Source organism: Vulpes lagopus, chromosome X (genome assembly GCF_018345385.1).
Source record: "Vulpes lagopus strain Blue_001 chromosome X, ASM1834538v1, whole genome shotgun sequence".
In the NCBI taxonomy this organism is placed as follows: domain Eukaryota; kingdom Metazoa; phylum Chordata; class Mammalia; order Carnivora; family Canidae; genus Vulpes; species Vulpes lagopus.
In genome coordinates this window covers 87,764,101-87,787,545 of record NC_054848.1, presented here as the reverse complement: position 1 = coordinate 87,787,545, position 23,445 = coordinate 87,764,101, and the positions used below count along the sequence as shown (strand labels likewise).

Genomic DNA, 23,445 nt, shown 5'->3' with positions numbered 1-23,445 from the left:
ATATGGCAATTAGACCATAAAGATGCACCTTGGGATGCACTATGTAATTCTCCAAAAATCTAACTTCACAAAATGAAGTGGTCTGGAAATGAGGATGAGTCTCTAGTGCTCAGCCAAAATATTTCTCTGGTGACATAAGAATTGGGGAGCCAAGAACCGCATCACCCACTCCAGATTTCTGGCTTCCTCCCAGGAGTCTAAACATTTGTTTCCTGAGAAATACCACTTGAATAATTTCTTGGCTTCTGGACAGGAGTACCACAAAGCTAAAATTGCATTGCCCTTATTTTATTTTGTGAGCTAGAGTCAGAACTTTTAAATTTTTAAAAAATTTGTATTGCACTGTGATAACAAAGCTATATTTTGGATGATATGGGTAATATTGCTTAATATTATTCTGGGAGATAAAAATTTTAGGGAGCAAGCAGATTCCATAGGTCCCATGGGAATTCTGAATATGTTCTAAAGAGTTTCAGAGTGCAGAACATAAAAAGAGAAACTCAGGGGCAGTGGGTGGCTCAGCCAGTTGAGCATCTGCCTTTGGCTTGGATCTGGTCCCTGGTCTTGGGATCGAGCACCCACAGAGCAGAATGCTTGCTTCTCCCTTTCCTCTGCTCATGCTCTATCTCACTATCTCTCTGTCTCTCTGTCTCTTTCTCTCAAATAAATAAATAAAATCCTAAAAAGAGAGAGAGAGAGAAACTCAAATCCAGGCAGACCTTACCAGAATCCTGAAGAAATAAATAGGTCACAGGATATAAGAAATGTGCTCTAAGGGGAATGTTGAAAGAATAATATCCATTAATAATATCCATTAACCCAGAAGCCTTGTGGATAATTGAATAATTGTCTTAAAATTAAAATGTCAATGACTCAGAGGCAGAGGATACTCAATAAGTATTCTCTTTATTCTTAGATGACTAAGTAGACTTAGGCAAGGCCATGGGAGATTTTGGTTAGACTTAAGGAGGAATCTTGATTGTGAAACACTGGAAATAGTTCCTAAGGAAAGTTGTGGAATCTTCTCTCTAGAGAGGTTTATAAATAGGAAAAAAAAAAGTCTCATCTGTCTGATGATTTGAGTGTAGCAGCAAGACGTAGTGATCCTAAGGTTTCTTTTGTAGTATTACATTTGGTACACCAGCTTTATTGGAATCGTGTTGTCTTTATGCAATGTTGGAGTATACTGGCATGGTTTCATTTAAACTATTGATTAAATAATATTAAAGATATATATCTTCTGTAAGCAAATTAAAACCTTTAAAAGTTTCCTCTCCTTTCCAAATATTATATCATGATAGTCTGAGCAATATCTCAGTCTCTTTCTTTACCCTGTTAGTAATAATTATTTCATTGTTGATGATTAGTATTAATATTACCCATCCTTCCTGAAAATAGGGAAAATAATGTGAACTATGCCAGTCTACTCGAGTTCTGTTACCTTAAACATTTTGTAAAGAATACAGTATTTATTTGAATAATTTCCTTTCCACAGGTGTCATCAGGAGGTTACCACATTTAATGTTCTTTTCCTATAAGTTCATTTGTTTTTAACCCATATTATTCTCCTTACATAGGGCTTATAGAGACAAATTAACAAGAAGTGGCTGGATCTCACACACATTTGGAAAGGTAAGTTTAAATTTTCTTAAAACTTGTTTAAAAACATTGTATAAAATAAATGTAATGAAGCAAAATTTATTTTAAACTATTTTTCAGACTACTTAGAGCTGGATATAACTTTGAAGGTCATCAAGCTCATTTTGTTGTTAAGGAAACAAATCCTGAGAAAAGGAATTTTATACCCAATGTAACAGTGATAGCATCAAGGCCAAAACTCAGGTTCCCTAACTCACAATCCAGTAATTTTTGCAAGACACATCACTAAATCTTTCTGTTTTGGTGGTTATTTGTCTGTTGGTTATTTGGTGGAATGAGTATGTGTATGTCTGTTAGAGTTAAGAATCTGTTGGTCCATAGAAGTTTGACAGCCATATGACAGTGTATGAGCAGAAAAAATTTCCCCTCTCCCATTCTAGGTTTTTTGGCTGGTCTAATAATCAAATTGACATAAGGCAGATTAAGAGGAGAAAAACAAATTTCATTTGTACAGGAGCCCCATAAAAATCTGCAGCCCAAAAGGTAATGAGGTTATTGAGGCTTCTATAACATGCTGACCTAAGGAAAGGGGCAGGAGTCTGGCAACACAAAGGTAAGGTCTTTCACAGGAAGGCAAATGAGATGTTTGGAAAACAAAGGTTGGCCTGTTACACAGTTTCTTGGGTAAAAAGGGATCTATGTTAATAGCTGCCTTCCTGGTATAAGCCCCCTTTCCTTTTTTTTGGTTAAAGATTTTATGTATTTATTCATGAGAGAGAGAGAGAGAGAGTGGCAGAGACACAGACAGAGGGAGAAGCAGCCTCCACGCAGGGAGCCGGACGTGGTACTACGATCTCAGGCCCCCAGGATCAGGCCCTAGGCTTAAGGCAGCACTAAACCGCTGAGCCACCTGGGCTGCCCATAAACCCCCTTTCCAGTGTAAATTAAGGCAGTTGATGGGGGAGGTGAGAGCTTCCTCTGAATCTGCGGGGTTTTGATTGCCTTCAGCTGAAAATAATCCTCATGCCAAAGTGACATATTTTGGGGTGATAAATTCTGTTCCCTTTCAGTCTAGTCTTTGAAACTTCAAATAAGAAATTTCACAGTCTAGAAGTTCAGTTGATAGATTGTTGCGTATCTCATTATACCAGTCTCAGTCTTGAGAATAGGTCAGTTCAGTTAAACATTTGGTTTTGTCTCATTTTAGGAGGTTGTCTTGCAGGTGGGCTCTCAAAGTTAGGCTTATATTGTACAAGCAGTTGGGTAATTAATAAGAGGAATTTCTATGGAAGGAAAAGAAAAACAAAGGTTAATGGTTGGAGCCAATTATAAACTCAGTCCTGTCAGTCCTGAAAGCTGCCAGTCAAGATTTCTAGATGTCCGGACTCAAAGCATCTTCAGAATGAGTGAAGGCAGGCAGTGGCAATCTGACAGATTTTCCTGATGTGCAGTTTGAATGTCTTTAATGATGTCATAAGGTAAACTTTCTGAGTTGTGCACACAGCAACAGGCACAAGGAAGATTGTCTAAACACGAGCTATTGTGATTTCTGTGAAGTTTATAGCAAGTTATCTAGTTTCAGTTGAAAGGTGTTAAGGAAAAGGAACCAGTTTTAGTTCTGGTTACATACTTGGGAGATGGGGGAGGCAAGGAAAAGGGAGGTTTCCAAAAGGACTTTAATATGCTAAAGAAGACCTAGGAGATACTGGAGGCTTTGCCATTGTCAAGTGAAGGTTGTTTTTCCCTCTAGCAAGGCATTAATTTTAAGACAGTTGGGAACATCCTGGAGGAATGTCACACATATCCCACCCAGGAGCTGGGGTGGGGGCGGGTTGCAGGGTGTCAGCTTGTGCTTTGTCCTTAGCTAGCCTTCTGTTCCCTCATCATCACTAAGAGTTTCCAAATTCTGGAGGGACCAGGTAGGAAGAAAAAGTAACTGTTTCATTTTTGTTTGTAAAGGTACATTTTACTAAGTTGCTCTAAGGCTTAGGTACCTTAGGAGAAAAAGTTTTCTTAAATCTGGAAAAACAAAACATTAAAGGACCAGTAATATTTCAAATAAAAAGTCATAAAAATTATAATCATCGTCAGTTCATTTTGTCCCATGTAATTAATTCTTGTTCTGCTTGAATTTACCTTTTTTCCATTAGTTTTGGAAAAATCTTACCCAGTTCACTTTTATGATCTAAAAATTATCAGAAACATGTACTTGCCAGAGTTCTTTCCATAAATTTCCTTGAAAATGAAGCACTTAAGCTGATGTCTAGGGGATGTGAATTCTTTGTGGTGGATGTCCAGGATGCATTCATAAAGGACATTGCATGGGAAGGCCTAAATCTGGCAGCACCTGATTCCAGAGCTCTGGAAAGTAGGAGGAATTATAAGGAGCAACAAAGCAAGTCTTATCTTCTGTCTCAAGTGCTTCTGCTAGATTCATTTCCTGGCTTTTAGTATATACATGAGTGATCTTTGTACTCTGTGCCTGGAGATCAGGTTGGAGTGCTTGTAAATCTTACAAAGAGAAGGAAGTCAACAGGCAGCTGGGAGTTTAAGGGATTTTCTGGGAAAACTTTAGGAATTTTGGGATTTAAGGGAATTTGCTGAGGCAATCCGGCTGGATTTTGAGAGGAGGGATTTTAGATCGGGGTGCAGAGATACAAAGTCTTCTGGAGCATCACGGATAGGGAGTAGAGGATTTTAAAAGTGTACATAAGAGTACAGAGGAAGAATTTACATTAGATGTGGACTTTAATTTTTAAGTCCAATTTATGTTCTTTTCATCTTATTAAAGGAGTCCCTAAGGCTAACTACTACTTTATATCCACTTTTCAACATGGTTTTTTGATATGGATCAATATGACATTTGTTTGGGATGATAGCTCTCTATTTTTTTCTTTTTTTTTTTAAAGATTTTATTTATTTATTCATGAGAGACACAGAGAGAGAGTGGCAGAGACACAGGCAGAGGGAGAAGCAGGCTCCATGCAGGGAGCCCGACGTGGGACTCGATCCCTGGTCTCCAGGGTCAGGCCCTGGACCGAAGGTGGTGCTAAACCGCTGAACCACCCGGGCCACCCCTATTTTTTTTTCTTTTAAATCTGGCTAATTCAAAGGGTCCATTGACAAGTATGACTTTATGACCTTACCTTAATCTCAATTGTGGATCAAACCAATAAATCTTTATGAAAGAGACATTTCCAAAGGAGAGTGTAAAAGATGTAGTTCTCATAATCCAAAAACTTTAGTTCCAAAGATAACCAAAAAGAAAAAAAAAAAGAAAGAAAGACAAAGACATATATCTGGCCACAAGTGGGATACAACCCACATTACTGTCTGGCCAAATTTTACAACAGAGAAAAAAGAAAACAGTGACCATCACTGGGAGGAAAGGCATTGATGGTAAACAAGTGTCCTCATAACAAACTTTTACCAAAGTGGCTATACCAAAGAAACTAGTTCACCCAACTATTTTCTTCTGCTAATCTAAATTTAGAAAAAGAAAAGGATTCTGATTACTCTCATATCCATCAGACTCTGCAGGCAGAGATCTGGGAGACTAAGAAAGTAAGAATTCTTAACTTCTGCTGGCCTTTGTCTTGGATCTCAGGATCTCACAGCTGCAGTAGCCCCAGAGAGAGCAGTGTCTAGCCACTGAGGATTCCTTTGTTGTTGCTGTTGGACCCTGGCTCACGGGTGCCAACGTGTCCCGGTGGACGCCCCAGAGACTCAGACCCCAGACAGGCAGATGCAATTAGCAAGAGGGTTTATTGGACGTTTGCGCAAACGGGCTCTCCGCCTCCGAGGAGGAAGAGAGCCCCGATTAGCAATTACAGGTATCTTTTAAAGGCAAAAGAAAAAAACCGCTTAAAGACAAAAGAACTGCGGGAGTCGCATAGCATTCAGGTTATGGATTTCTCAGGTCAACATGAACCTATTCAGGGATATTCCAATCAGGGAGTGGGGAGAAAAGGTTTTCTTATCATAAACAGAATGGTTTTCTTATCACAAACAGTTTTTTGTTGCTAAAACTTCAGGAAGGCACCTGGATGGGCTGCCTCTGGATTAGGGCTGATCCTACTTACAGGGGGGAGTTTCTTCATTCCCTCCTCTTTGTTTGGGCTGATTTTAACCTTAAAATCTTAGGGAACATTTATTTTTTCAGTTTGGAGGGCCCGACATTGTTGAGTTAATACCAGAGCTTGGGTAATAGACAATCTTTCTCAGACGAACTGGAGCAGGCGGTTGAGGATGCAGGGGCTGAAAGTTAGCAGCAGGAGCAGGATAACTAGAGGGCCCATAATGGTAGAGATTAGGGTGGTCATCCAGGGAGACTGGTTAAACCAGCTTTCAAACCAGCCCTGCTGGGCCTCCCGGTCCCTTTGTCTTTTATTTAGCCTATCCCTGAGTTTGGCCATGGAGTCCCTGATGACTCCAGAATGGGCTGCATAGAAACAACATTCTTCTCCTAGGGCCGTACACAGTCCTCCCTCTTTCAGGAATAGTAAATCCAAGCCTCTCCTGTTTTGAAGTACTACTTCTGAAAGTGAGGTGAGGGACTGTTCTAACTTAGAAACGGACTGCTCTAGTGCCTGTAGATCCTCATCTACAGCTCCTGGAGTTCTATATAACGTCGTGAGCCCTGGATCAGAGCAGCTGCGCTAGTACCCACCCCAGTAGTGACCCCTAGTCCCAACATAACGGCTCGGGTTAGGGAGACAGGTTCGCGCCGAAAACGGGTGGGATGTTCATCATACTGATTTTCTAGAGTTTCAGCAGGGTGATAGAACACCCTGGGTATGATCTGCACCATGACACAGAAGTCATTTGAGCTATTTAGAACCTTAGCTGACACACAGGGGGTGAGGCCTTTGTTGCATGCCCACCAAGTTCCTGGCTGGGGCACCAGGTAAGAGTCAGTCCCTAAAATCGGGGCCGTAGTATTGCAGAGTTCCTGGTAACCCCGGGTGAGTATAGTTAGCCTTGACAGTGATGTAATCCCAGGAGGAGGAGGGCCTCCCATCCTGTGTCTCCCGTAGTCTCGCACCCCCAATTTTTACAATAGAAGTGTTCCCCCCCTCCACAGGTGGGATTTAGCCTGCGATCTCTGTGGTACTCCGGACAGACATAAAAGGGAAGAGTGCTTAGCATGGCCCTTCTGTCAGGCGTGCCACATCCTCCCCATGGGTCTAATCCCAGTCGCCCTGGGGGGCTTTCTCGGTTGGGGGCCCTAGAGTTGTCGAAGTATCCCTCTAGGTCCCATGGGCTGGGGGCCCTTATGGTTAGCTTACATAAGTCAGGATATAGGTTAGGCCACCAGGTTCCCACGGGAGCAGTCTTAGTTATGGACCAGACCTCGTCACCCCCAGACGTTAGTACCTGCCAGGTTAACCTTTTGGGGGCATGAGGGTCACCTTTGGCGGGGGTGAAGAGCGCTAGGAGAGGTAGGAATATAACAACTCTCATTGAACAATTTTTGAAAGTCTTATCTTGAGCGGGTTTTGGGTGCGGTGGAGCTTCCATTGGGGTGGCTCACCCGGTCCGTCCTGGCTGGCGTCAGCGGTGCTCGTTGATGGGGCGCGCTTGACGTGTGAGGCGTGGACCCAAGCAGCAATACCGTCTACTTTTAGGGCGGTTGGGGTGGTTAGTAGTACAGTGTATGGGCCCTTCCAGCGGGGCTCAAGGGTCCTGGACTGACGTCTCCTGAGGTAGACGGAGTCACCGATCTGGAACAGGTTGTGTCTCCGGGGCGGTAAACAGCTGCAAGGGGTTTCCAGACCTGGCGCTGGATAATCTGGAGCGCCTTTAGCCTGTCCTGTAAACCGGGAGTGTTAGCAAGAGGGTCAATAGCAGAATCTAGTAAGTCCATTACTGGTGGGGGACCTCCATAGAGAATCTCGTAAGGAGTTAGCCCATAGCGCGCGGGAGTGTTCTGGACTCGGAACAGAACCATAGGGAGGAGTTGGACCCAGTCTCTAGTGCCAGTCTCCAATGTCAATTTGGTTAGGGTCTCTTTAATTGTTCTATTTATTCTTTCTACCTGCCCTGAGCTCTGGGGTCTGTATGTGCAATGTAATTTTTAATTTATCCCCAGTAATCTGGCCACCAACTGACTTACCTGGGAGACGAAGGCGGGGCCGTTGTCCGACCCTATTACCTTGGGCAGTCCAAACCAGGGGAAAATTTCTTCTAGGATTTTCTTGACAACCACCTGGGCAGGTTCTCGTTTGGTGGGGAAGGCTTCTGTCCATCCTCCTGTGGGCCTAGCGCAGCGGCTCGTGCTGTTTCATCGGCCATCCTGTTCCCCTCTGCTACTGGGTCGTTGCCTCGCTGATGCCCCGGACAGTGAATTTATCTACCACGGCCGCCCGGGCTTTACGTTCACCATTTCGTAGAAAGCTACTCCCCTCGGTGTACCAGGTTGCTTCAGCATCTGGCAAAGGCTGGTCCGTCAAGTCCCCTCTGGTGCCATGGACCTCGGCTAGGATCTGGTGGCAATCATGCATTACCAGGGAGGGGGACTCGGTTTCTGGAAGCAAGGTGGCCGGGGTTAGGGATGTAGCCATTCTGAACCGTATCCGCTCGGAATTCAGTAACATGGCCTGATAATGGGTGACCCGAGCGTTTGAGAGCCATCGATCAGGGGGCTGGCGGATGACTGTCTCTATGGCATGGGGGGAGGGGGCCACCACAGTGAGGGGTTGGCTGAAGGCCAATTTATCTGAATCTTTTACCAGGACTGCCACAGCCGCTATTATTCGGAGACATGGGGGCCATCCTGCAGCTGTCTAATTTTTTGAAAAGTATGCCACGGGCCTTTTCCAGGGTCCCAGTTTCTGAGTTAGGACCCCTTTTGGCTATTCCTCAGTGTTCATCAGCATATAGCGCAAATGGCTTGGTTACATCTGGGAGGCTCAGGGCAGGGGCGGTCAATAAGGCCCTTTTTATTTTGTCAAAAGCCAATTGTTGCTCCTTTCCCCAGTGGTAGGGGGTGTTGGATTTCGTGAGAGGATATAGGGGAGCCTCCAGCTCTGCAAACCCGGGTACCCAGAGGCGGCAGAACCCGGCACTGCCGAGGAACTCTGGTAGCCCTCTGGCATCAGTGGGTGCTGGGATCAGGGCTACAGCCTTTTTGCGGCCCTCTGTCAGCCACCTCTGGCCTCCTTCCAGGAGATATCCCAGATAGGTCACTCGTCTCTGGCCTATTTGGGCCTATACCCCAGTCCTCCCAGTCTCTTGAGCAGGGCCCCCGTACCTTTTACACAATCCTGTTCTGTCTTAGCTGCTATGAGCAAATCATCCACGTACTGCAGGAGAACGAGGTCCGGATGGCCAACTCCGAATTCTGCCAAGTCCTGATGCAAGGCTTCGTTGAACAAGGTGGGGGAGTTTTTGAATCCCTGTGGTAGCCTTGTCCAAGTGAGTTGTCCTAAGAATCCCGTCTCAGGATCTTTCCATTTAAAGGCAAAAATAGGCTGGCTTTGAGAGCTTAACTTTAGGCAAAAGAATGCATCTTTTAGATAGAGGTCAAGGGTCCTTCTGCCTCAGTTAAAACTGAATGTTGAGCTCCCGTAGCAACCAGGAAGGTCACTGGTTGACCCCCCCACTTTAAGGGTTATCTGAGGCTCGGGGGGGGGGGGGCTCCTGGCCCTGACACCCCTAATCTTCATCCTCTAGGGACAGAACGGGAATGGGCTTCTTCTTAGGTCCCTGCGTTTGGCCCTTTTTTTGGACAATCTTTAACCCAATGTCCTTTTTCCTTGCAGTAGGCACACTGGTCTCGTTCAACCCATGGTTTTCTTTTGTCTCCCAGGTCCTTACTCTGTCCTGACTTACTCTGCCCTGAGCCCTGTACTATGGTGGCCAGTATCCCAGTCAGTTCTTTACTGCGTTTCCTCTCTCTCTCTCTCTTTAAGTATACATACGGTAGCCTTCCATTAATCTTTCCAGAAAACCTGCCGGCGTCTCATCTTTTCCCTGCACTATAGCACGTACCTTTGCCAAATTGGTGGGGCGTCGCCCTGCCCCTTTGAGCCCCGCTACGAGTACCTGGCGATAGAGATGGAGCCGCTCCCACCCAGCAGCAGTGTCGTAGTCCCAGGTCGGGCGAACCAAGGGGAAAACATCCTCGATTTCATTAGGCAACTGGATCGGCCTCCCATCCGCCCTGGGGACGTTTTTCTGTAGACGCGCTGTCTCCTCCGTGGTGAGGAGAGTCTGCAGGAGCTGATCAGGGTGCCCATTGGGTCCTGGCTGAAAGACTAGGGCCTTCACCTGCAAGATAATATCAATATTAAAAGTTCCATTCCTGGGCCACCCGACGTTGAAAGCCAGCCACTCTGAGGAGCAGAAGGTGACCCATTTTCATCTTCTGACTTCGACAGAAAGATTGTGTGCCCGGCTGGCGACTTCTTTCCAGTGATCTAGAGTGAGGCTTAAAGGGGTGGTTACAGTTTGCCCCGCGGGTGTAGAAAAGAGGTGAGTGGTGAGGAAGAGGACAGGAAAGGAAGAAAGACACAGAACAAACAGATGCACACAGATGACAGGGCCGGCGCAGCAGATTCAGATGGGAGCGGTCGCCAACAACGACCCTCCCCGAAGAGGAGGGAGTGCCGGGGCTCCATTCCTCTTCCAGACCACTCTGGAGTCCGACTCCGGAGGGGGACCAGGGGTCTCAGGGCACGTCTGCCTCCCCCGCTGGCCCAAATACAGAGTACAGCGTCCTGCAGGCACAATACAGACCCAGCACAATACAGACCCGGCCAGTCAGACAAACGGACGAGACAGATATGACATTTAGCGAGCTCGGTCTTACCTCCTACCGGTCTTAGGATTGAGCCTGGGGCGTCTCGGATCCCGGACGAGCCCCCAAATGTTGGACCCTGGCTCACGGGTGCCAACGTGTCCCGGTGGACGCCCCAGAGACTCAGACCCCAGACAGGCAGATGCAATTAGCAAGAGGGTTTATTGGACGTTTGCGCAAACGGGCTCTCCGCCTCCGAGGAGGAAGAGAGCCCCGATTAGCAATTACAGGTATCTTTTAAAGGCAAAAGAAAAAAACCGCTTAAAGACAAAAGAACTGCGGGAGTCGCATAGCATTCAGGTTATGGATTTCTCAGGTCAACATGAACCTATTCAGGGATATTCCAATCAGGGAGTGGGGAGAAAAGGTTTTCTTATCATAAACAGAATGGTTTTCTTATCACAAACAGTTTTTTGTTGCTAAAACTTCAGGAAGGCACCTGGATGGGCTGCCTCTGGATTAGGGCTGATCCTACTTACAGGGGGGAGTTTCTTCATTCCCTCCTCTTTGTTTGGGCTGATTTTAACCTTAAAATCTTAGGGAACATTTATTTTTTCAGTTTGGAGGGCCCGACATTGTTGAGTTAATACCAGAGCTTGGGTAATAGACAATCTTTCTCAGACGAACTGGAGCAGGCGGTTGAGGATGCAGGGGCTGAAAGTTAGCAGCAGGAGCAGGATAACTAGAGGGCCCATAATGGTAGAGATTAGGGTGGTCATCCAGGGAGACTGGTTAAACCAGCTTTCAAACCAGCCCTGCTGGGCCTCCCGGTCCCTTTGTCTTTTATTTAGCCTATCCCTGAGTTTGGCCATGGAGTCCCTGATGACTCCAGAATGGGCTGCATAGAAACAACATTCTTCTCCTAGGGCCGTACACAGTCCTCCCTCTTTCAGGAATAGTAAATCCAAGCCTCTCCTGTTTTGAAGTACTACTTCTGAAAGTGAGGTGAGGGACTGTTCTAACTTAGAAACGGACTGCTCTAGTGCCCGTAGATCCTCATCTACAGCTGCCTGGAGTTCTATATAACGTCGTGAGCCCTGGATCAGAGCAGCTGCGCTAGTACCCACCCCAGTAGTGACCCCTAGTCCCAACATAACGGCTCGGGTTAGGGAGACAGGTTCGCGCCGAAAACGGGTGGGATGTTCATCATACTGATTTTCTAGAGTTTCAGCAGGGTGATAGAACACCCTGGGTATGATCTGCACCATGACACAGAAGTCATTTGAGCTATTTAGAACCTTAGCTGACACACAGGGGGTGAGGCCTTTGTTGCATGCCCACCAAGTTCCTGGCTGGGGCACCAGGTAAGAGTCAGTCCCTAAAATCGGGGCCGTAGTATTGCAGAGTTCCTGGTAACCCCGGGTGAGTATAGTTAGCCTTGACAGTGATGTAATCCCAGGAGGAGGAGGGCCTCCCATCCTGTGTCTCCCGTAGTCTCGCACCCCCAATTTTTACAATAGAAGTGTTCCCCCCCTCCACAGGTGGGATTTAGCCTGCGATCTCTGTGGTACTCCGGACAGACATAAAAGGGAAGAGTGCTTAGCATGGCCCTTCTGTCAGGCGTGCCACATCCTCCCCATGGGTCTAATCCCAGTCGCCCTGGGGGGCTTTCTCGGTTGGGGGCCCTAGAGTTGTCGAAGTATCCCTCTAGGTCCCATGGGCTGGGGGCCCTTATGGTTAGCTTACATAAGTCAGGATATAGGTTAGGCCACCAGGTTCCCACGGGAGCAGTCTTAGTTATGGACCAGACCTCGTCACCCCCAGACGTTAGTACCTGCCAGGTTAACCTTTTGGGGGCATGAGGGTCACCTTTGGCGGGGGTGAAGAGCGCTAGGAGAGGTAGGAATATAACAACTCTCATTGAACAATTTTTGAAAGTCTTATCTTGAGCGGGTTTTGGGTGCGGTGGAGCTTCCATTGGGGTGGCTCACCCGGTCCGTCCTGGCTGGCGTCAGCGGTGCTCGTTGATGGGGCGCGCTTGACGTGTGAGGCGTGGACCCAAGCAGCAATACCGTCTACTTTTAGGGCGGTTGGGGTGGTTAGTAGTACAGTGTATGGGCCCTTCCAGCGGGGCTCAAGGGTCCTGGACTGACGTCTCCTGAGGTAGACGGAGTCACCGATCTGGAACAGGTTGTGTCTCCGGGGCGGTAAACAGCTGCAAGGGGTTTCCAGACCTGGCGCTGGATAATCTGGAGCGCCTTTAGCCTGTCCTGTAAACCGGGAGTGTTAGCAAGAGGGTCAATAGCAGAATCTAGTAAGTCCATTACTGGTGGGGGACCTCCATAGAGAATCTCGTAAGGAGTTAGCCCATAGCGCGCGGGAGTGTTCTGGACTCGGAACAGAACCATAGGGAGGAGTTGGACCCAGTCTCTAGTGCCAGTCTCCAATGTCAATTTGGTTAGGGTCTCTTTAATTGTTCTATTTATTCTTTCTACCTGCCCTGAGCTCTGGGGTCTGTATGTGCAATGTAATTTTTAATTTATCCCCAGTAATCTGGCCACCAACTGACTTACCTGGGAGACGAAGGCGGGGCCGTTGTCCGACCCTATTACCTTGGGCAGTCCAAACCAGGGGAAAATTTCTTCTAGGATTTTCTTGACAACCACCTGGGCAGGTTCTCGTTTGGTGGGGGATGCTTCTGTCCATCCTCCTGTGGGCCTAGCGCAGCGGCTCGTGCTGTTTCATCGGCCATCCTGTTCCCCTCTGCTACTGGGTCGTTGCCTCGCTGATGCCCCGGACAGTGAATTTATCTACCACGGCCGCCCGGGCTTTACGTTCACCATTTCGTAGAAAGCTACTCCCCTCGGTGTACCAGGTTGCTTCAGCATCTGGCAAAGGCTGGTCCGTCAAGTCCCCTCTGGTGCCATGGACCTCGGCTAGGATCTGGTGGCAATCATGCATTACCAGGGAGGGGGACTCGGTTTCTGGAAGCAAGGTGGCCGGGGTTAGGGATGTAGCCATTCTGAACCGTATCCGCTCGGAATTCAGTAACATGGCCTGATAATGGGTGACCCGAGCGTTTGAGAGCCATCGATCAGGGGGCTGGCGGATGACTGTCTCTATGGCATGGGGGGAGGGGGCCACCACAGTGAGGGGTTGGCTGAAGGCCAATTTATCTGAATCTTTTACCAGGACTGCCACAGCCGCTATTATTCGGAGACATGGGGGCCATCCTGCAGCTGTCTAATTTTTTGAAAAGTATGCCACGGGCCTTTTCCAGGGTCCCAGTTTCTGAGTTAGGACCCCTTTTGGCTATTCCTCAGTGTTCATCAGCATATAGCGCAAATGGCTTGGTTACATCTGGGAGGCTCAGGGCAGGGGCGGTCAATAAGGCCCTTTTTATTTTGTCAAAAGCCAATTGTTGCTCCTTTCCCCAGTGGTAGGGGGTGTTGGATTTCGTGAGAGGATATAGGGGAGCCTCCAGCTCTGCAAACCCGGGTACCCAGAGGCGGCAGAACCCGGCACTGCCGAGGAACTCTGGTAGCCCTCTGGCATCAGTGGGTGCTGGGATCAGGGCTACAGCCTTTTTGCGGCCCTCTGTCAGCCACCTCTGGCCTCCTTCCAGGAGATATCCCAGATAGGTCACTCGTCTCTGGCCTATTTGGGCCTATACCCCAGTCCTCCCAGTCTCTTGAGCAGGGCCCCCGTACCTTTTACACAATCCTGTTCTGTCTTAGCTGCTATGAGCAAATCATCCACGTACTGCAGGAGAACGAGGTCCGGATGGCCAACTCCGAATTCTGCCAAGTCCTGATGCAAGGCTTCGTTGAACAAGGTGGGGGAGTTTTTGAATCCCTGTGGTAGCCTTGTCCAAGTGAGTTGTCCTAAGAATCCCGTCTCAGGATCTTTCCATTTAAAGGCAAAAATAGGCTGGCTTTGAGAGCTTAACTTTAGGCAAAAGAATGCATCTTTTAGATAGAGGTCAAGGGTCCTTCTGCCTCAGTTAAAACTGAATGTTGAGCTCCCGTAGCAACCAGGAAGGTCACTGGTTGACCCCCCCACTTTAAGGGTTATCTGAGGCTCGGGGGGGGGGGGCTCCTGGCCCTGACACCCCTAATCTTCATCCTCTAGGGACAGAACGGGAATGGGCTTCTTCTTAGGTCCCTGCGTTTGGCCCTTTTTTTGGACAATCTTTAACCCAATATCCTTTTTCCTTGCAGTAGGCACACTGGTCTCATTCAACCCATGGTTTTCTTTTGTCTCCCAGGTCCTTACTCTGTCCTGACTTACTCTGCCCTGAGCCCTGTACTATGGTGGCCAGTATCCCAGTCAGTTCTTTACTGCGTTTCCTTTATCTCTTTCTCTTTAAGTATACATACGGTAGCCTTCCATTAATCTTTCCAGAAAACCTGCCGGCGTCTCATCTTTTCCCTGCACTATAGCACGTACCTTTGCCAAATTGGTGGGGCGTCGCCCTGCCCCTTTGAGCCCCGCTACGAGTACCTGGCGATAGAGATGGAGCCGCTCCCACCCAGCAGCAGTGTCGTAGTCCCAGGTCGGGCGAACCAAGGGGAAAACATCCTCGATTTCATTAGGCAACTGGATCGGCCTCCCATCCGCCCTGGGGACGTTTTTCTGTAGACGCGCTGTCTCCTCCGTGGTGAGGAGAGTCTGCAGGAGCTGATCAGGGTGCCCATTGGGTCCTGGCTGAAAGACTAGGGCCTTCACCTGCAAGATAATATCAATATTAAAAGTTCCATTCCTGGGCCACCCGACGTTGAAAGCCAGCCACTCTGAGGAGCAGAAGGTGACCCATTTTCATCTTCTGACTTCGACAGAAAGATTGTGTGCCCGGCTGGCGACTTCTTTCCAGTGATCTAGAGTGAGGCTTAAAGGGGTGGTTACAGTTTGCCCCGCGGGTGTAGAAAAGAGGTGAGTGGTGAGGAAGAGGACAGGAAAGGAAGAAAGACACAGAACAAACAGATGCACACAGATGACAGGGCCGGCGCAGCAGATTCAGATGGGAGCGGTCGCCAACAACGACCCTCCCCGAAGAGGAGGGAGTGCCGGGGCTCCGTTCCTCTTCCAGACCACTCTGGAGTCCGACTCCGGAGGGGGACCAGGGGTCTCAGGGCACGTCTGCCTCCCCCGCTGGCCCAAATACAGAGTACAGCGTCCTGCAGGCACAATACAGACCCAGCACAATACAGACCCGGCCAGTCAGACAAACGGACGAGACAGATATGACATTTAGCGAGCTCGGTCTTACCTCCTACCGGTCTTAGGATTGAGCCTGGGGCGTCTCGGATCCCGGACGAGCCCCCAAATGTTGGACCCTGGCTCACGGGTGCCAACGTGTCCCGGTGGACGCCCTAGAGACTAGAGACTCAGACCCCAGACAGGCAGATGCAATTAGCAAGAGGGTTTATTGGACGTTTGCGCAAATGGGCTCCCCACCTCCGAGGAGGAAGAGAGCCCCGATTAGCAATTACAGGTATCTTTTAAAGGTAAAAGACCCCCCCCCCCCCCCCGCCCCCGCTTAAAGACAAAAGAACCGCGGGAGTCGCATAGCATTCAGGTTATCGATTTCTCAGGTCAACATGAACCTATTCAGGGACATTCCAATCAGGGAGTGGGGGGAAATGGTTTTCTTATCACAAACAGAATGCTTTTTGTTGCTAAAACTTCAGGAAGGCACCTGGATGGGCTGCCTCTGGATTAGGGCTGATCCTACTTACAGGGGGGAGTTTCTTCAGTTGCCAGCTCAAGGGGTGGAATAATTTTCCTTTCATCCCTTCTGGGTTCTTTGACTGGTATAATAATCAAATTGACAAAAGATTAACAGAAGAGGGGGGCCTGAGTGACTCAGTCAGTTTAACCTCTGCCTTCAGCTCAGGTCATGATCCTCAAATCCTGTGATCCAGCCCCCACCCCCATCATGCTCCCTGCTCAGCAGGCAGTCTGCTTTTCCTTCTGCCCCTCCCCTCACTCAGGCTCTTTCTCTCACGCTTTCAAATAAATAAATAAAATATAAAACAGCAAAAGAAAAAAAAGATTAACAGGAGAAAAACAAATTTCATATGTATGGGAGCCCCATAAAAATGTAAGACCTAAGGGGCAGCCAGGTAATTGAAGCTTATAAGACATCCTGAGCCAAGGAAAGGGATGGGGATCTGGAACTACAAGTTGAAGGAAGGCCATTCAAAAGAAGGTGAGAGATTTTTGGAAAACAAAGGTTGTCCTGTTACACAGATAAGTTTCTTAGGTAAAAGTATCTCTGTTAATAGTTCTCTTCCTGGTTCAGGCTCCCTTTCAACAAATGTAAATTTAGGCAGTTAAGAGTCTGTTTCCTGGTTTGCCTTTTCTTTCTCTTTTTTCACCCCATTGTTCATTTGTTTTGTTTCTTAAATTCCACATATGAGTGACATCATATGGTATTTGCCTTTCTTTGACTGACTTATTTCACTTGGCATTATACTGTCTAGCACTATTTATGTCCTTGCAAATGACAAGATTTCATGCTTTTTTATGGCTGAGTAATGTTCCATTGTATATATACCACATCTTATTTATCCTTTGATCAATTGATGGGCACTTGGGCTGTTTCCGTGATGTGGCTATTGTTAATAATGCTATTATAAAATTGGGGTGCATGTATCCCCTTGAATTAATATTTTTGTATTCTTTGGATAAATAATTAGGGCTATTGGTAGAATATAGAGTAGTTCCGTTTCTAACCTTCATACTGTTTTCCACACTGGCTGCACCAGTTTGCATTCCCAACAATGCAAGAGAGTTCCCCTTTCTCTACATTCTTGCCAACACCTCTTGTTTCTTACATTGTTGATTTTAGCCATTCTGGCAGGTGTGAAGTGATATCTCATTGTAGTTTTGATTTGCATTTCCCTGATATTGATGAGCATCTTTTCATGTGTCTGTTGGCCATCTATATATCTCCTTTGGAGAAATGTATGTTCTTCTGCCCATTTTTAAATTGGATTATTGGTTTTTTGGGTGTTGAGTTGTATCAGTTCTTTTTTTCTTTTCTTTTCTTTTCTTTTCTTTTCTTTTCTTTTCTTTTCTTTAAAAAAGATTTTATTTATTTATTTATTCATAGAGAGAGAGAGGCAGAGACACAGGCAGAGGGAGAAGCAGGCTCCATGCAGGAAGCCCGACGTGGGACTCGATCCAGGGTCTCCAGGATCATGCACCGGGCTGCAGGCGGCGCCAAACCACTGCGCCACCAGGGCTGCCCTCTTTTTCTTTTCTTTAAAGATTCTATTTATTTCAGAAAGAGCAAGTGGACATGAGTGGCAGAGGGAGAAGGGGAGGGAGAAGCAGACTCCCCGCTGAGCAGAGAGCCCAACATGGGGCTTTAATTCTGGATACCAAGTTCCTGACCTGAACCAACATCAGCCAATAAACCAACTGAGCCACCCAGCCACCTCTCAGTTCTTTATATATTTTGGATACTAACCCTTTATCATATATGTCCCTTGCAAATATCTTCTCCCATTCTGTAGGTTGCCTCTTAGTTTTGTTCATTACATCCTTCACTATGCAAAAGCTTTTATTTTGATGTAGTCCCAAAAGTTCGTTTTTGGTTTTTGCTTTTGTTTCCCTTGCCTCAGGAGACATATCTAGAAAGAAGTTGCTATGGCCAATGGCAAAGAAGTTAATTAATGCCTGTGTTCTCTTCTAGGATTTTTAGGATTTCAGGTCTCACATTTAGGTCTTTAATCCATTTTTTAAGGGTTCTATTTATTTAGTCATGAGAGATACAGAGAAAGAAGTAGAGACATAGGCAGAGAGAGAATCAGGCTCCCTGCAGGAAGCCCGATGTGGAACTCGATCCCAGGACCCTGGGATCATGACCTGAGCCAAAGGCAAACGCTCAACCACTGAGCCACCCAGGCATCCTGTTTTGTACCAGTACCATACTGTTTTGTTTATGACAGCTTTGTGATATAACTTGAAGTCCAGAATTATGATGCCTCCATCTTTGCTTTTCTTTTTTAGGATTACTTTGGCTATTTGGAATCTTTGGCTGTTTAGTGAACCATAATTGCATACAAATTTTAGAATTGTTTGTTCTAGTTCTGTGAAAAACACTGTTGGTATTTTTATAAAGATCATATTAAATGTGCAGATCACTTTAAGTAGTATAGACATTTTAACAATATTTTTTCTTCCAATCCATGAATATGGAATATCTTGCCATTTCTTTGTGTCATTTTCAGTTTTTTCATTAGTGTTTTACAGTTTTTGGACTTTAGGTTTTTCACCTCTTTGTTATGTTTGGATTTCTTTGTCTTTATTCTTTGCATGTTTATTAGCAGTTTTAATATATGGTTACCGTTGGGTTTGTATGTAACCTGTTCTGTGTTCTGCAGTCTGTCTTAAATTGATGGTTTTTCAGCTTGAACCCATTCTTTACTCCTCTTCTCCCCATGTTTTAGATATATGTTTTTTGTATGTTCTTTGACTGATTTTTTTAACAAAAATATTCATTTTTACTGCTTTTTTGTTTCCTGCCTTTATACTGTCACTTTTGATCTCTCTTTTCTACTCCAGGAGTCCTTTTTAATATTTCTTGTAGGATTGGTTTAGTGGTCATGAACTCCTTTAGTTCTTGTTTTTCTGGGAACTCTCTCCTTCTATCCTGAGTGATAGTCTTGCTGGATAGATTATTCTTGGCTGCAGATTTTTTTCATTTAGCACATTGAATACATCATGCCACTCCCTTTGGGCTTGGAAAGTTCCTGTTTAAAAATGTCCTGCTAGCTTTATGGATTTTCTCTTGTAATTTAAGGACTTCTTTTGTCTTGCTGCTTTCGAGATTTTTTTTTTTTAAGATTTTATTTATTCATGAGAAAGACACAAAGAGAGAGACAGAGAGGCAGAGACACAGGCAGAGGGAGAAGCAGGCTCCATGCAGGGAGCCTGATGTGGGACTCGATTCTGGGTCTCCAGGATCAGGCCCTGGGCTGAAGGTGGTGCTAAACTGCTGAGCCACCAGGGCTGCCCCGGGATTTTTTTCTTTATCACTGTATTTTGCAAACTTAATTGTAGTTCATCTTGTTGTAGGCCTGCTTTTTTTAAATTTTTGATGGGAGTTCTCTGTGCCTCCTGGATCTGAAAGTATGTTTCCTTCCTCAGATTAGGCAAGTTTTCAGCTCTTATTTCTTCAAATAAACTTTCTGCCCTCCTTTCTCTCTTTTCTTCTTTTGGGATTCCTATATATCAATGTTATTACATTTGATGGAGTCAGAGTTCCCCAAGTCTGTTTTAATTTTGCATGATTCTTTTCACTATCTTTTGTTCATCTTCATTGTTTTCCATTACTTTGTCCTCTTGGTCATTAATTTGTTCCTCTGCTTCTTCCAGCTTGCTTTTCATGAAATCAAGCCTATTTTAATCTCATTTATTGCACTTTTCATCTCTGATTGATTCTTTTTAAACTTTTTTTTATCTTTGTGGAACAGGTCTCATTGATGTCTTCTATTCTTTTCTCGAGTCCAGTTAGTATCTTTATGATACTTGCTTTAAATTCTCCATCAGTCATGTTACTTATATCTGTTTTGCTTAGATCTCTGGCTGTGACCTTACTTTGTTCTTTCATTTGGTATAAATTTCTTTGTTTTCCATTTTTGAATAAGTATTTGCCTTCTTCTCTGTGTTACAAAAGCCAGTTATGGGCAGCCCCAGTGGCGCAGCAGTTTAGTGCCGCCTACAGCCCAGGGTGTGATTCTGGGGACCCGGGATCGAGTCCCATGTCAGGCTCTCTGTATGGTGCCTGCTTCTCCCTCTGCTTGTGTCTCTGCCTCTCTCTCTCTCTCTCTCTCTGTGTGTCTCTATGAATAAATAAATAAAATCTTTAAAAAAAAAAAAAAAGAAAAGCCAGTTATGTCTCTTGTTCCTGTAAGTAATGGCCTTATGGAGAAGAGGTAATGTAGTGCCCAGGGCCTGGCACTTCAGGAATTATCTCTAGTGTGTCTGCATGAGCTCTGCTGTTGTGTTCTGGCTGGTCTACCCTTCAGACCAGTCGTCTACAGAGGCTTTCCTTACCTGGCATGGGGAGTGTTTGTTCCCAGGCCTGCATGTGGCAAGTTTTAAGTAAGTGTGCTCTGGTCTGCATTTGAAATGAACCTGTTACCATCTCCACTGGAACTGAGGCCCTACTCTACTCTCTGGTTGGGAGATATGGTGTTGCAGGAATTTGTGCTGGTCTTCTGGGTGAGGGGTCTGTCCTGCGGGACTGTGTGAATGTGAGAAAGGCAGTTGCCCTGGAGCATAAGAAGGTGGGACCTACTGTAAGCAAGTTAGGTAGCCAGTGTTTGTGCTGCTTCCCACAGGTAGCTCTGTATTTACTCTGAAGGGCAGGGGAGGGAAGTGGCACTGGCCAGCTCCTTTATTCTGAGAGAGGTGTTTCAGTGAATGCTGCCCATCAGAGACATGTTCAGGGAAGAGCAAATATTCTCCCCACTGTGTTCCCGACACTTCACAGATCACTGTTTCCACAGTGTATGCCCCGGGTTGTTTGCCTGCCTTCTCTGAGAGCAGCACTCTGCCCTCTGGGTTCTATCCAAGTCAACCCCACTGAACTTTAAAATTCCAGGCTTTAAGCCCTGCTGGTTGGAAGAACTCATGAAATTCAGCCCCTCTCATTTTCCAAGCCAATACCTATGTGGAAACATTCTTTTTGTACATTCCCCTGTGTGCTCCTCTCTCTATTGCCCTTCTCTGCAACCATGTCTCCCTCCTTTCCACAGCAGCCAGAATCCATTTCTCCCCTAAACCACCTCTCTGCTTTTCCTACTGTGTTTGGTGTGGCCTTTTCTCTCCTATTAGTTGTGGATTTTGTTCTGTCAGTCTTCAGGTTGATTTCTGAGGTATTTAGGATGATTTGATATCTAGTTCTATTGATAGGACAAGGTTCTCCTCCTCCACTGCCATCTGCCTCTTCCCAAAAGAGTATGTATGTTCTTTAAAGAGGAGGAGGGACACAGCAAGGGTACCATGGTAGAGGGAGACTCATACAGAAGATATGTCTTGTATTTTAGAGATGTTTTTCTTTTTCAGCTCTTCCAGAATAAAGGGTAAGGAGAAGGGAGAGGTACTAATTTGCCATGTATGGAAATAGAAACAAATAATTGGTATTATGGGAATTTTCCTCAAATTAAATATCATGGATGATAGATAGTTAAGAAATTAAATGTGGCATGTATTGATCAAAACAAAATCCCACTAGCCCCTTATGTAATAGAATGTTCATAGCTATCAACTTTTTTTCCTAAGATGTCCATAGTAAGCAGTATCTATGTAGCTTGGAATTAGATTCTGTGTCATTAAGTATTTGAGTGACAGGGCAAATAATTGTCAAGCAATATGGCAATGGAAAAGACTCATTGCAATGTGGAAGGCTCGTATCACTGATCCATTAAATGAAGGAAAAAAGCAGCCCCAGTTTATATAGAATCAAGCTTCTGTCCTAAATAAAAACTGTGTTTGCTGGACCCACATCAAGTTTTGCTTTCCTAGACAATTCAAGTCTTCCCTCATAGTTTTTCTCCCTATGGCCCATCTCTCTGGCCCTACCAGATATTCACTCTACCTTAGATTCCAAAAACTCAGAGATAAATAAAAATATATTTCATTTCCTCAAGAAGCTCACAGTCCAGCTCACAGAGGTAGAGAAATAAAGAGACCATTATGATGCATTCTACTTAATACTATGCTAGCAGGAAGGATTTTTCCTTATGTGTCTATGGAAACTCAGGCTATGTGTTTTAGTGAAGGGATGATGTCTGAGTGGAGTTTTGAATGATAAATAGGAAGATCTCATTATCTTCTCTTTGGATTATTGAAAGTTCCCTAACTGAACTTCTTGCCAACATGCTTGCCCTACCACATTTTGATGGAGCTCCCAGTTCAGAGGCAGCAAAACAGAAGAAATTCATGGTGTATTTGGGGAAATGTCAAATGTTTGGTTTGGTTTTACTGAGAGGTGAAAGGATCCAAGTCAAAAAGATAAGCAGAGGCTCAGTCATGAGGTGCCTTGTATACCATGAACCCTGTAGTGTTGAAATTGAAGAGCAGCAGCATTTATCACAAGTGGAAAAATAACCCAGTCCAATCTGCATTTTGATCTTGTGACTACTAAATAAAGAATGAGTTGGAGAGAGGGTAAGCATGGTGGCAGGAACTCCAGTTCAGAGGCATCATGAAGAAGATGATGACATCCTCAGCTAGGGCAGTGGTGGTGGGAATAGAGTGAGACGGACAGATTTGAGAAGTAGTTAGGAATTACTATTGGCAGAATTTGGTGTTAGATTGATTGTGGTTGATGAAATGAGAGGAGAGAACTAGGAATATCTTATCTGGCTTGAGCAACTAGATAGCAGTGTGGTTCTCTGAAATCTGAAATAGAGGAGGAAGATCAGTTCTGGGTGGGGGAGAAAGATGATCAATTCAGACTTGGACATGTTGAGCTTGACTCACTTGACTCACTTGACTCATTTTTATCCAGGTAAAAATTTCTACTACACAATTTTTTTGAAGATTTTATTTATTCATGAAAGACATAGAAAGAGAGGCAGAGACAAGCAGAGGGAGAAACAGGCTTCCTGCAGGGAGCCCAATGTAGGACTCAGTCGCAGGACTCCGGAATCATGCCCTGAGCCAAAGGCAGATGCTCAACCACTGAGTCACCCAGGCATCCCTCTACTAAGCAATTTGATATGATGGTCTGGAGCTCCAGAGAGTAGTTTGTATTCACCCTTTCTGCCTCTTCTGAATGCCCTTTGAATCCATCATCCATAACTTACCCCTTGATTCCATACTGTCCTGAACCAGTCCTTTATTTTCTCTCATTTTCTTGTACTTCCCAGAGGCAGGTATTGTATACCCATCTGTATCTTTTGCAATGCTCCTGACTTTTGGGCATCAGTGAGGACTTTGTAAAGGCTTCTGAATATTTGCATGGCTACCTCATCACTGAGATTATTTAGGAAAAAAAAAAGACACTTTAGTGATTATTGAAAGGTGCAAAGGATATTTAAGCCTTTATAAATAGCTATAAATATCACAAATCAAATTTACATGTA

The 23,445-nt window shown here is 45.6% G+C and overlaps 1 protein-coding gene across 1 annotated transcript in view; it reads left to right on the top strand.

Annotated features, from left to right (window-relative positions):
• Positions 1 to 1,613: 1,613 nt before the first annotated feature.
• Positions 1,614 to 23,445, top strand: part of IL13RA2 (interleukin 13 receptor subunit alpha 2) — an 86,772-nt gene continuing 64,940 nt past the window's right edge. The window contains exon 1 of the mRNA XM_041741377.1: positions 1,614 to 1,632. The gene's annotated coding sequence lies outside the window, so the exon portion shown is untranslated. The remainder of the gene's footprint in view (positions 1,633 to 23,445) is intronic.